This window comes from Onychomys torridus, chromosome 7, assembly GCF_903995425.1.
Source record: "Onychomys torridus chromosome 7, mOncTor1.1, whole genome shotgun sequence".
NCBI classification, from domain to species: Eukaryota; Metazoa; Chordata; class Mammalia; order Rodentia; family Cricetidae; genus Onychomys; species Onychomys torridus.
In genome coordinates this window covers 112484354-112497576 of record NC_050449.1, presented here as the reverse complement: position 1 = coordinate 112497576, position 13223 = coordinate 112484354, and positions in this window count along the sequence as shown.

The window sequence follows — 13223 nt, the reverse complement described above, 5'->3', positions numbered from 1 at the left end:
AGTGCCTCTGTGTGCCTTGCTGGGCAAGTCCTCTAAGCTTTCGCTCCTTTATCACCTCTGTGATAAAATGCTGACCAACCCAACGGTAAGAAAGGAACTCGGTTCCCAGTGTGGCCACAATCCGTCACGGTGCCTGTGAGTTCCAGTGTTGTCAGCTTGTCAGGTACCACCTTGGAGAGGAGCTCCCAAACACGGCTGAGTGTGGAAATGGGAAGGCATGCTCACTGTGGGGCCACCGTTCCCTGGGTGGGATCCTGGACTGTGTAGGTGGAGAAGGGGGCTGGGCAATGGCGTGTGCTCCTTGATCCTGGTTTTGGATATGATGAGGCCAAGGCCTCCAAACCCCTGCCACCTCAACTGCCTTGCTATGATGGGTCTGGGAACCTCAAACAGAAATCAGCCCTCTGTCCTTTGAGTGGCTTCTGTCAGAATATTTTATCACAGCATCAGGAAAAGGAGGCAAGAGGATAGGAAAGGATGGTGGTCACTGTGTGTCCTCAGTCAGGAAGCAGAGAGCAGCAAATGCTGGTGCTCTGCTTTGTATGTACATATGTGTGTACGTACAGACGTGTGTGAGTGTGTATGTGTGTACGTACAGACGTGTGTGAGTGTGTATGTGTGTACGTACATGCGTGTGTGTGTGTACGTGTGTGTGTACATATGTATGTATGTGTTTATTTACTTTTGTTTTGTTTTGTGATGTTTTACTGAGTGCCAGCTTACAGCCTCTGTTCTGCCTGTGTCCTGAGATCCTGAGTTAAAGTGACTCAAAGGCAGTGGAGAAATTAAACTTCAAGCACCCAGCACAGGCTGTGGCAAGGTGACCAGTGTCCTTTCGCTGCATTCTAGTGAGATGATCAGCAGCAAACCGTGATGCAGAAAGAAGGGGGAAGGTTTGATTCGGCCAGGAAAGGGAACTGTTTGAAGTGGTGAACAAAGAAGACTTCAGTGTTAAAGAGTTTGCCGCCATGAGCAAGAAGCCAGGTGAGCTGGAGGGATGGCTCAGTGGTTAAGAACACTGGCTGTTCTTCCAGAGGACCTAGGTTCAATTCCTCGCACCCACATGGCAGCTGTCTGTAACTCCAGTTCCAGGTGATCTGACATCCATATATATATATGCAGGCAAAACACCAATGCACATAAGAAAAAAGAAAAAGCCAAGTGGTCTGGAGGGATAGTTCAGCACAATTAATTCCCAGCATCCACATGGCAACTCACAACCATCTGTAACTCCAGTTCCAGGGGATCTGACGCCCTCTTCTGGCCTCTGTGGGCACTGTACACACGTGGTGCACATACATACGTGCAGGCAAAGCACCTACACACAAAAATAAAACCTGAAGAAAAAAGGAAAGGTCAAGCAAATTGGTACAATAGAAAGGGTCCCTTGAGTGCATTTAAGAAATTAACAGAGGCCGGGCAGTGGTGGCGCATGCCTTTGATCCCAGCACTCAGGAGGCAGAGCCAGGTGGATCTCTGTGAGTTCGAGGCTAGCCTGGTCTACAAAGTAAGTTCCAGGAAAGGCACAAAGCCACACAGAGAAACCCTGTCTCGAAAAACCAAAAAGAAAAAAGAAAAAATTAACAGACCTCCACTTATCTCCAGCACAAGGTATAAAATTGCATAAGCATTTAAAAGATTTCTCTTTTAAAAGGTCGCTGAAAGGCAGGCTGTTTGAGCAAGGTTGCCAGGGAAGCATTTCCCTTGACTCTCCTCTAGACATTACTAGCCAGCAGCTATGGTCCAGGGGTCCTGACTACACACAGGCTGAGCAGAGGCTGTGCTTGGCTTTGCCCCATGGCACTCTTTCCACAGCCTAAAGAACACATGACTAGCCGGGCGGTGGTGGCGCACGCCTGTAATCCCAGCACTCCGGAGGCAGAGCCAGGCAGATCTCTGTGAGTTCGAGGCCAGCCTGGTCTACAGAGCTAGTCCAGGACAGGCTCCAAAGCTACAAAGAAACTCTGTCTTGAAAAAATTTAAAAAAATTAAAACAACAACAACAACAACAAAACAAAACAAAACAAAAAAACCCCACGTGACTTACAGAGTCGTAAGCACTTGTATCCAGACTTTTTTTTTTTTTTGAGCTGAGGATCGAACCCAGGGCCTTGCGCTTGCTAGGCAAGCACTCTACCACTGAGCTAAATCCCCAACCCCTCAGACTTTTAAAAATAGTTTTCATTGTTTTATTTATGTATGGCTATGTGCCGCATGTGTGTGAGTGCCCTGGCAGGGCACTCCAGAAGAGGGCTCCAGACCCCCGGAACTCGAGTTACAGGTGGTTGTGAGCCACTGACAGGGTGCTGGGAATTGAACTCACACGAGCAGCAAGTGCTCTCAACTGATGAGCCATTTCTCCAGCCCCTGCATCCAGATGTTTAGTGAAAGCCTGTGGAGATGCCAGCCAATGTGGAACAGAGTCCTAAGTCTGTGGTGATATAATGTGTAGCCCAATATATTGTACACCCTAATAAACTTATCTGGGGATCAGAGGACAGAGCCACTAGATTAGACATAGAGACCAGACACTGGTGGCACACACCCTTAATTCTATCCCTTGGGAGACAGAGATCTGTCTGGATCTCTGTGAGTTCAAGGCCACACTGGGAAAAGTGTCAGGCAGTGGTGGCACACACCTTTAATCCCAGCACTTGAGATCTCATGCCTTTGCTTGGAAAGCATACACACCTTTAACCTCAGGAAGCGACATGGCTGGGTGGAGAATGGTACATAAGGTGTGAGGAGACAGGAACTAAGCAGCAGTTTGACTGAGACCCTCAGGGGTGAGGACTCAGGGTTTCAGTCTGAGGATGTGTGGAAACAGGAACTTGCTCTCTTTTGGCAGCAGAGGATTTCATAGGGGTAAGAACTAGTGGCTTAGCCGGGCGGTGGCGGCGTATGCCTTTAATACCAGCACTCGGGAGGCAGAGCCAGGCAGATCTCTGTGAGTTTGGGGCTAGCCTGGTCTACAGAGTAAGATCCAGAAAAGGCACCTGTGGTGGTATTGTGTTCCCCAAAATATTGTGCACCCTAATAAATTTATCTGGGGTCAGAGAACAGACAACCACTAGATACAGAGCCAAAAATGGTGGCTGGAAAATGGGTCAGAGCAAGCCATAGCAGAAGCTGGGCGGTGGTGGTGCATGCCTTTAATCCCAGCATTTGGGAGGCAAAGCTAGGCAGATCTCTGTGTTCAAGGATACAGCCAGCAAGGAGACACATGCCTTTAATCCCAGGGAGTGACGGCAGAAAGAGAAAGATATATAAGGCGTGAGGACCAGAAACTAGAAGCATTTGGTGGTTAAGCTTTTAGGCTTTGGAGCAGCACAGTTCAGCTGAGATTCATTCTGGATGAGGGTTCAGAAGCTTCCAGTGAGAGGAAACATGATCAGCTGAGGAACTGGCGAAGTGAGGTGGCTGTGGCATGTTCTGTCTCTCTGATCTTCCAGCATTCACCCCAATAACTGGCCTCAGGTTTGATTTTATTAATGAGACCATTTAAGCTTCCTGCTACTGCCGGGCAGTGGTGGCGCACACCTGTAATCCCAGCACTCGGGAGGCAGAGGCAGGTAGACCTCTGTGTTTGAGGCCAGCCTGGGCTACAGAGCTAGTCCAGGACAGACTCCAAAGGTACAGAGAAACCCTGTCTCGAAAAAGATTCCTGCTACAGGCACCTACACAGAAAACTCTGTCTCAAAAAATACAACAACAAAACCAAGAACTAGTGGCTTGCTCTCTGCCTCTCTGATCTTTCAGAATTCACCCCAATATCTGGCTCCAGGTTTTTCTATTTATAAGACTCCAGTAATTTGACTTACACGAATCTGTAGGGAGCCTCTGAGAAGCCAGCGCATGAAGCTGTGGGAATGAAACTCCAGCTGCAATCTGGCCTTCTGTGGGTGATCAACTTCTTCACGGGAGCTTGTGGTGGAGACCATCCATCTGTCAGTTCTCAATGCTGGGATCCCGAGTTAGGGGTCCTGGTCAGCAGCGCCATGTTTCCTCTTCTCCCTGTCTTCTTCTAGTCATTTCTGTTTGTCCGTTTTGGTTTTCGAAACAGGGACCCTCTCCAGAGCCAGAAACCCTCTGACGCTCCGCAGGCCTCGCACTCTCAGGTCCTGGAATTTCAGGCAGGAGCCGTATTTAGTCTTTTTTTTTTTTTTTTCTAACAATTTCACATGCACATCTGCTGTTTTAGTAAGTTTTGGCCCAAGGTGCCTTCTCTTTAAATTGAGGCTGTGGTGAATGAGGCTGTTTTCCTGATTTCTTTCTCAGAATAGTTGTTACAGGTAAATAGAAAAGTTGCTTGGTTTTGTATGCTAATTTTGAACACTGATACGTTGCTAAAATTGTCTATCAGATCTAAGAGTTTCCTTCCTCCCCTTCCTCACTCCCTCCCTCCTTTTCTCCTGGTGTTCAAGGTCAAGAAAGCTAAGAAATGTCACAATTCATGCAAGTTCAAAACCACTTGCCCAGTACCAGTGAAAGAATTCTATTTGGGAGTGTACTAGGCAGACTACTGCAGATGAAAACCCTCAACCTAAACAGCCTTTTATAACTAGTTCACATTCCAGCACTCCCAACAGAATGCTGAGGCCACCCTCTGGTGTTAGAGGGGCATGCCTCAAGCCAGTGACAACTGCCAGGCGCTGGAAATTCACAGGTGAGTACCCAAGTCCTCCACGGGACGCAGGAGGACAGACAGCTGAGGTCACAAGCATCACCCTGTTTCCAGATGACTCAAGGGCTCAGCAGAATACCAAAATAGCTTTAGCTCCAGGATACAAGAGAAGAAATAAAAACTACATGACCCATGAACCACCTAAAGGTTAAACCATGCCCTTTTCTTGGGTAGAAGGAAAATGTGATAGAGGGGATTTCTAGACTTTAATATGTTTTAATTTTTCTAAAAGTTGCACACACACACAGTCCTATTCTCCAGAATCACCAAGAGCCTGTCAACTACCCCTCCCCTTGCCAGGAATCATCATCAAAATTTCAAAATCCGGGCTGGAGAGATGGCTCAGTGGTTAAGACCACCAACTACTCTTCCAGAGGTCCTGAGTTCAATTCCCAGCAACCACATGGTGGCTCCCAAACATCTGTAATGAGATCTAGTGCCCTCTTCTGGCCTGCAGTCATACATGCTGTATACACAATAAATAAATAAATCTTTAAAAAATTTTTTTCAAAATCCTGTTTATCCTGTTCTTTCCATCCTGGTGCCTGAAGCTACAGCCGCTGTCCCTCTTAGTGGCTGCTCACACTTCCTGTGGCCTGAAAAGTAGTGTTGGCTAGACGAATGGCCTTATTTATAAAATTCTTTATTCTCGGAAAAAATATTTATTTGACGTGTGTGTGTGTGTGTGTGTGTGTGTGTGTGTGTGTGTGTGTGCGCACTTAAATGTATGCATGTGCAGCACTTTAGTGCAATATCTGTGGAAGTCAGAAGGCACTGGATCCCTTGAAACTGGAGTTACAGATAGGTGTAAGCCAGCATGTAGGTGCTGGGAACTGAACCCTGGTCCTCTGGAAGGTCAGCCAGTGCTTTTAACTGATGAACTGTCTCTCCAGCCCTAAATTATCTATTTTTAATTTTAGAGTATTCTGATAAGTACCAATTACGAATTGTAAGTCCAATAACACACAATGTCAAGAGCCCTTAAAGCTCTTACTTCATATTCTCATTTTGCATAAAATATACTTTAAGGTTGATTGACAGGCCACTAAAATCCCTCTCTATAAGAGATGGTCCAAATACAGACAGTAAGAAAAATGTGGGGAAAGGCTGAAGAAAGGCCTTCTGGCAAGCAAGCTCTTCAGGATCAGGTGATTTACACTACTGTGCTGTATGGTCAGCCTATGCTATATTGCAAAACCCTGACTCAAAAAACTATGAGCTGCCTGGTTGGCCAGAAGAACAGGATGGTGAGACCCTATTGCTGAAGATAGCTTGGTTGCAGAACACAGAGAAGCCACTCTGGAACAGCACTGAAGCTTCATTCCTTCTGTATGGCCATCGTGGAAACTGCTTTTGCAGGCAGATGGGAAAGAAAGATCAGCCATGCTCTTCCCCAGTTTTGGACCCTACATGCTACAGCAGCAACTTACCAGATAAGAGGTACCTACTGATACAACATGGCGCATCTGTTATTGGGGTAACCCACTAACTTACACTTGGATCTGATGCCTGCTCCACAGAAGGAAGTACATGCTTGGTATTGTGCACCTGGGCCCATGGGTCAGGAGGTCAAAAGTGTAAGAGGTGAGCACACAACTTTTGTTTTGTTAAGTGAACATGTCGCCAAACTGCCTCCCAAATATTTATATCTATGCCCATAGACTAGGGCTGTCATTCAGGAAGCTTTTCTTTGCAGCAAGGAGCAATTAATGCAGAGACTCATGGATGGTCAGGGTGCTGAGGACAAGAGACTGTTGAGTGTTCAGAATTAAACAGGACATTCCTATCACCTCCCTCAGAAGATACCATGGGAGAAGGGGATAAAGAATGTAAGAGTCGGAGATGGTTGGAAGAAGGGTAGTGGAATACTGTCTTAGGACATGGCACAGCCCTTGAACTTGTTATCTCACAGAAGCTGTGGTTGCCTGCCAGGGTCCGCACAAGGCTGAGCCTAAAAATATTCGGTCATAGATGAGTGAAGGGCTCAGGGGTTCCCACCTCGCCTAGGAGAAGAAGTTATCATCTTCAGAAGCCATTGTGAGTCATTCATGCCCCATGAGAGCTTCACATCCATGCCCACATGAGTGGCCCTGATTAAGTGGGTCATGTGAAATAATAGAAACAAAATAAAAAGACAAGGAAGAGGGATGGGGACTTGGTTTGAGGAATGGAGGTTGTTGATGGAGGGACAAGTGTGGTCAGAATCCATTAGATATGCATGGAGTTATCAAAGAATAAATTAATTTAAAATTGGAGGAAAAAACCCTAAGAGCTCGGTGGAGTACTTGCCAAGCATTTACAAGGCTCTGAGTTCCATCCCCAGCACTCATGTGACAGTGGGTTACATGTGATGTGCAGGGCTTTCTGGTTTTATGTGTATTCAATGAAAACTCTGTTTTCTTTCTTTTTTTGAAGAAACTTTCTGAGTTGAGAGAAAAGTTTGAGTTTTGGGGGACTTGATTTCATACACAATGGCACTCTGCAAAAATGGGCACCAATAGTTGCTTCTGTATAAAGGAGTGGAGTCCCACCTGTCAAGTCATTGCTGTGACGAGCCTTTCACACCAGAAAGCAGCAGTACCTGTGAGCCTGGCCTTGGAGTTCTCTTGGCTTAACCTCATCCTGCTTCAATTCAGACAGACACATCTCATCTTTTTTAAAGTCTTTATATGTGTATGTGGTTGTGTGTTTGTGTGGGTGCACATATGTGTGTGTGTGTGGAGGTCAGAAGTCTACTTCAGGTGTCATTGCTCAGGACCCTATCTTAGTGTTTGAGGCAGGGTCTCTCACTGACCTGGACTCACAGAACAGGTTAGACTCGGTGGCTATTGAGCCCCAAGGAAGCTCCCATCTCTGCCTCCCTAGTGCTGGGGTTACAAGCATGTGCCACCATGCCCAGCTTTTAACCTGGGTTCTGGGATGGGTCTCAGGTCCTCACATTTGTGCAACAAACATTTATGAACTGAGCCATCTCTGCAGCCTGCCCCCTTTTAAAAAAATCTTTTCATTGTTCCCTGTCTCCAGTAAGTTAGAGGTGCCACTGTCTTGTCATTTCTCACCCCTATTTCCTTCTCACCAGGACACAGGTGCAGCCAACATTTTGAAATGAAGATCAAGGCAAGTTTTACCTTCACTAGGCCTGAACACATGATGTTATGAGCTCCTAAGATATACCAACTCCCAGCCCTGATCAGATCCTGTGGTAAAAGAATCCACAAGAAAGCCTGCTAGCACGAAAGACATCTCAACCTACAAGACATTAGTCGTGGAAGACATGTCCCATTGCCTCTTCTGTGGTCTAGTGATAAGAAGCAAGTCATGGGTACTGACCAACACTCAGCACAGGACATCACTTAAAGGTGTGAACACCAGAAGATGAGGACTGAGGCTGAGTTTTCCCCAACAGCCATCTTCTGTAGATGTAATTGTAAACAGTCTTATTAAATAAGAAACACAGAGCCGGGTGGTGGTGGCACACGCCTTTAATCTCAGTATTTGGGAGGCAGAGGCAGGCGGATCTCTGTGAGTTCGAGGCCAGCCTGGTCTACAAAGTGAGTTCTAGGAAAGGCGCAAAGCTACACAGAGAAACCCTGTCTCAAAAAAACCAAACAAAAAAAAAGAAAAGAAAAGAAAAGAAAGAAAGAAAGAAAGAAAGAAAGAAAGAAAGAAAGAAAGAAAGAAAAACATAGAGCCAAATAGTTAAAAGCCCAAGAGGTCAGAGTGTTATTTATTTTGGCACTCTTACCCCAGGAGGAACACGTCCCGAACACGACAAATCCACAGAAGAGCTGCTTATTAATATGGGATAGGAAGAGACAGACAGACGTACAGACGTGACAGGCCACATGGTCAAGAGAGGAGGAAGAGAGGAGAAGAAGAGAAGAGAGGAGAGGAGAGAGAGAAGAGAGAGACCTGTGCAAAATGGCGCCGGCTTTTTAAAGAGTGGGCCGCGCATGCGTACAGGACCACATGTGGCTACTCCAGGCATGTGTGTAGATTACATGGCCATGTGCGCTTTACACAACCATGTAAAGCCATGGAGTCCTAGCCACGCGAGATGTTCTGACCTGGAAATGGCTATTTTGAACCGGAAATAACTAGGCAGTCCACTGGGAAAGCCCAACCGTATGGACATGTTGTAATTTTCTATCACAGAGCACTAGCGAATAGCCTTTAGCTTACCAGTTGCTGCTGTCCTTCTCCTGAGAGAGAGAGACCTTCTCCTGTGTGTCTGTCTTTTTATTGCCTTTCTGTTCTGCCTTCTCATTGGTTCTAAACCCAACCACCTCACTTCCTCATCACTGCCTGTCTGTACCTCTAGGTCTCTGTGTTGGTACTGGGATTAAAGACGTGTGTCTCCATGCTGGCTGTGTCCTTGAACAGACAGAGTCTTTGCCTGCCATGTGATCAGATTAAGGGCATGTGTTACCACTGCCAGACTTCTGCTAAATGGCTTGCTCTTAGCTCTGACCCCCAGGCAACTTTACTTATTAACATACAATAAAATCATATTTCAGCCTGGAGAGATGGCTCAGGGGCTAAGAGCGTGTGCTGCTTTTGCAGAGGACCTGAGTTCGGTTCCCAGCACCCATATCAATAGTTCAAAGACCATTGGTAGCTCAAGTTCCAGGGGATCCAATGCCCTCTTCTGGTTGCTTTGGACATTGCATTCATGGGCACCAACCCACACACAGACTCACATATACACATAATTAGAAACTAAAATAAAAATATTTTTAAAAAATCACATTTCGGCACAAATAAAATATCACCATAGTCTTCTAAGACTGATCAGACACATTCCAAGGAGTCCTCATCCTGTATCTCAAGTCTCCTAATCTTTCACACTTTCCATCTTGTGTCTTTCTGTATCACACCAGCATCAGAACCTACATAAAGTCCATCCCTTCTTCATCTGTGTTTAACCCACCACTCAACTCATTTATTGAGTTCATATTTCCAATCAGTCTGTGTAATTTATTTCTAGTATATCTATTTGGTTGTTTTCTTTTATTCAAACTATAGTTGATCTTATATTGTCTTATATTTCAATACCTTCCTGTGTTTCCTTGAGCATTTTAGTTTTTTATTGTTGTTTTTGTTTTGTTTTGTTTCTTTTGGTTTTTTTGGAACAAGGTTTCTCTGTGTAGCCTGGCTGTCCTGAAACTCAACACTGTAGACCACGCTGGCCTTGAACTCACTACCTGCCTTTGCCTCCCAAGTGCTGGAATTAAAGGCCACCCCCCACCCCCACCTCCACCCTGGGCTCATTTTATACTTTTTATTTATGATGCCTGCATCTGAGATGGGCCTGTTGTTAAGAGTCAGTGCTTTTCTGATTCTTGTTTGTACCAGCCTGTTCTTGTGTGCTTTGAACTTCTGACTGTGAGTTCATAGTCCTAGGATTTCTCCTTAAGTCACGCCAGACGTCTTCAGCTTACTTCTTGTGGTTTCAATGACAATGTCCTCCATAAGCTCCTGTTTTTGAATACTTAGTTCCCAGGTGGTGACTCTTGTTTGGAGGGGTCATAGGGTTAGGACAAGGAGCCTTGCTGAAGAAAACATGCCACTGGAGTAGCATTTGAGAGTTCATGGTGTCATACCATTTCCAGTTCTTGGCGTCATGGGGTGAGAATGTGATGCCTTGACTTCCTTCTCAGGCTGCCCCATACCATGCCTTCCCTGCCATTGTGGGCTCTCCCTCTGGAAGTTTAAGCCAAAATAAACTCTTCCATAAATCACTTTAGGTCATGGTACAACAGTCACTGATACCTCCCTCCAGATCCAGGTTCACGCCATGTTTCCCACTCCATCCTTTGATAATTTAGACTGTTTTTCCAACTGACTTCTTTGAAACTCATCAGTTGTATCCCCTTTCTCTCTTGCCAAAAGGTCACCTTGCCCAACTGGTTCCTCCCCCGGGACGCCCTCTGTTGTGCACGGCTCTCTGCTCTCAGTTTCTGGAGACCTCTCCCTACCTTTGTCTCTTAAGTTTAAGGTGGCATGTGTAGCCGGAGAGCTTCTCTCCAGGTCCCGCCAAGCCCTGGCAGTCTGACAGTCCACTTATAAAATAATTACTCAGACGCTTATATTATTTAAACTGTTTGGCCTAATGGCTCAGGCTTCTTGCTAGCTGTTCTTATATCTTAAATTAATCCATTTCTATTAATCTGCTGGTAATTGTGGCTTACCAGTACCTTACATGTTGCTTGTCATGGTGGCTGCTGACAGCTCTCTCCCCAGCCTTCCACTTCCCCCAGTTCTCTTCTCTACTTATCCCGCCTATTCTTCCTGCCTGGCTACTGGCCAATCACTGTTTTCTTTATTAACCCATCAGAGCAACACATTTGACATACAGAACATCCCACAGCAGGCATGTTGGTTGCTTTTGTCCTCACTATGGCCAAAAACTGACAAGAAGCAGCTCCAGGGAGGAAGAACTGGTTTGGGGTCATGATTCAAGGGATGCAGTTCATCCTGCTTGGAGGCCATGGCAGTGAGACCAGGTCCTGGCAGTGGCAGCAAGAGGCTGCTTGCTCACATCTCTGTGGAGCAGGAAGCAGAGATAGAATGCCACTGTTGGCTTTTCCTTCTCTTACTTTATTCAATCCAGGACCTCAGCTCAAGGGATGGGACCTCTCATATTCAGAGTGTTCCAACCCCTCCCAGGTTACTCTTCTCTGGAAATACACTTATATACACATGATCTGCCCCCCCCCCAAAAAAACTCCTGTAAAATATGGGCATGGTGGAGCATGTCTGTAGCTAGAGTGTGGGGAGAGTGACCAGCCAGACCAGCCACTTTGAGCTCTGAGTTCAATGAGAAAATAAGGGGGATGGAGCTAGAGAGATGGCTCAAAGGTTAAGAGCACTTACAGCTCTTGCAGAGGATCCAGGTTCAGTTCCCAGCACCCACATGGCAGCTCACAGCCATCTGTATCTCCAGCTCTGTGGGGATCTGATGGCCTATTCTGGTCTCTGTGGCACTGTTCAAATGTGCTGCATATATATGCAGACAAACATTCATACACATAAAATAATCTTTATTTATTTTTAATTTTTAAAGATTGTCCTTGTTTTATATTCATGATGTCTCACCTACATGTTTGTCTGTGCTCTATGTTCCTGGTGCCTGTGGGGGTCAGGAGAGGGCACCATATCCCTTGGAACCGGAGTGACAGATGATTGTGAACCCCTAGTGCTGGGAACTGAACCTGGGTCCTATGTGATAACAGCAAGTACTCTTAACCACTGAGACTCTCAAGCTCCTAAATAAATCATAAAAAATAAAATAAAACAAGGTAGTGAGCAACTGAGGATGCCTAATGCTGAGTTCTGACCTCCACATGCACGTGGGTACACACACCACAGAAACATGGGCATTCATACACAAATATGTACACACACACACACACACACACACACACACACACACACCAGGGCTTGCTGTACCTGCAGAGGCGGAGCTTTGTCCAGCAGAACTAGAAAGCACAAAGGGCTATGGTTGAGAGAGAAAGCACACAGCCATGATGTCTACCAGACAGGCTGACTAGTATCCTTAGAAATGTCTATCGTTTGTGGGACCTGTTAAGTATGGAGTGAGGCAGCCAGAAAGTGAGGAAACTCTCACTATCCTGAAGTTCCTTGAATCCAGTTTTTTTTCCCCAGAGTTCCCACCCCCCGCCCCCAGGTAGGCTTTGGGGACCACAAACTGAGGATGACCAGACACAGAAAAAATACTGAGTCAGATGGCAGCTAAGCAACAGAATGACCTTCCTAAACCCCCTTATCTCAGGGCCAGCATGAAGTTCTAAACCTGCTGATTCCCTCCTTCCTGCTGAGGGGGCTGGCTTTCCCAGAGCCTCTGCTGGCTGAAGCAATGGGCTCTGAGGAAACAGCCATGCTGGTTTCAGTGGGTGACTTTATTCTGAGTTCCCATATAAAAATGTTTCGTCAACAATGGGCCACGTGCTTGTTCAATGGCAGTACTAAGAGATGATATCTGCTAGTGACGTAGATCCCTCTCCGTTTGTGTAAGGGCTACCCTGTGATGTTCAGATAATGACAAAATTCTCCAGTGACGCCTTTCTCAGGTAAAACCCCTCTGTGGAGGAACGCATGACTGTACGCTATCTATATCTTCATAGAGAATAAGAACTGTTGACTAGGAATGGAAATTAAGAACTATTTTTAAGACACTCTTTGGTCATTCTTCCAACCAGCCCCCAAACTGTGGAAGAGCTGACTGGGCACGTCTCTAACATGTCGTACCTGGGGGAGGAGTGCCTTGCAACCTCTCCAGCTCTAAACACCTGAAGTGCTAGCCCTCTAAAGGTCATGTGACCCAGTTCTAGTGGCGGCATAGAATTCTCAGGCCCTTAAAATACATTCTTAAATGAATGGTTGTTCTGAGAAAAGCCAAGGGAAATCCTCATCTTGTCTAAATACAAATTCGGAGAAGCACACTGGGAAAATGACTGGTCCCTGAGTCCCCTGGGCCCTGGACATGCAGCTCACAGGCTGATGGCTGGAGGCTGGA